We start from the raw sequence: 1,467 nt of genomic DNA, 5'->3' as shown, positions 1-1,467 counted from the left end.
TCTGACTCGGGCATTCTGACTCGGGGTATCTGACTCGGGGTGTCTGACTCGGGGTGTCTGACTCCAGCCGAATCAAGAAGGAAGCTCTTGACGTATTTCATCCCTTTACCTCCAGATTGCTCCCGTTTTGGTCCAAATCGCGTCCGAGACTTCGGGGTGTCTGACTCCAGCCGAATCAAGAAGGAAGCTCTTGACGTATTTCATCCCTTTACCTCCAGATTGCTCCCGTTTTGGTCCAAATCGCGTCCGAGACTTGTAATCCTATAAAAACACAACCAAACCGAGTTTCGTGGCCTAACACGCCTATAATGCCTACAAATGAATATGATCCTCGTCTAAATCCTATAGAAACGTCCTGGAAATATAGAGAGAATTAGGAGTTATCAAATCCCCCCAGATTTAAACCTTTGCTCGTCCTCGAGTAAAGAACGAAGGAATAAAATCTGCAAAACGGAGAATGACGAACATCAAATAGTATCATCGTGAGACTCAAAAGCAAAACATCCATCCAATACTAGTTTCCCGAGAATCGTACCAAGCCGGTCTACTATGATCTTCCTACCAAAGACTAATCTATCTAGTCATGGGACTTTTATTGCCACCTAGAACCCATTAGAATCTCTACAACTTACCAAGCGTATTTCCGAACTAATCCTTATCTCAACTTAGCCTATTCGATCTTAGTTCTTCTTCATACCTGGATTTTTACCTTTTTGTAGGATTTTTCTATCAAAGGCTGGCATCTCGGGTTTCTAGGACGTTGAAGTTGAAGGACATCGCTTTTCGCTCTTTTTTTTTTCTTCTCTTTTTTTTTCTCTCTTTTTTTTTTCTCAATGCGATGGCTGGCCCACAACTTAGATCCGAACCATCAAACGATGCACTCATGTCCTCGAACGATTTTCGTTGACGAGATTCTGACAGTGGAGTGTCGAGATGCTTTATTTTCCCAGGATATTCGTTGAACTAGATTTCATCGACCTGCAAGACTCGGAAAAAGTTTTAAACGAAACATATAACCTGGATACAGTCGTTTCAACTCCGTAGGTTCCAAATAACAACCCCATCCCACAAACTTAATAGAAAGTCTGGAGAACTATCAATTCGACACGGTTCAACCACGTTCTACAAAGTCACTAGATCATCAAGATATTCCTACTCTATCATCCCACAAATCTTCCAAATGATGCTCAAAACGGGTTTTCGAGGTATGCACGTGAACCTATATGAACCTATATCTATATGTCATATGCAATCATGCAAACCTAACAAAAATCATCTATATGGAAAAAAAAAAAAAAACGTGGATGCAACTAATGCAAAGTGATATGCAAAAGTAAAATTTTTTTCTAAGTCTATATGTCATGATAAAATGCACCTAAACTAAATGCAATCCTAAGTAGATAGGTCTGAATGGATGAAGGATCTATCCACCCCCAGACTTGAACCATACACCGTCCACGGTGTAGA

The sequence above is a fragment of the Tarenaya hassleriana genome, unplaced genomic scaffold (assembly GCF_000463585.1).
Source record: "Tarenaya hassleriana unplaced genomic scaffold, ASM46358v1 Cleome102, whole genome shotgun sequence".
Classification (NCBI taxonomy): Eukaryota; Viridiplantae; Streptophyta; class Magnoliopsida; order Brassicales; family Cleomaceae; genus Tarenaya; species Tarenaya hassleriana.
The sequence above is the reverse complement of the archived record's forward strand: the minus strand, read 5'-3'. Positions refer to the sequence as shown.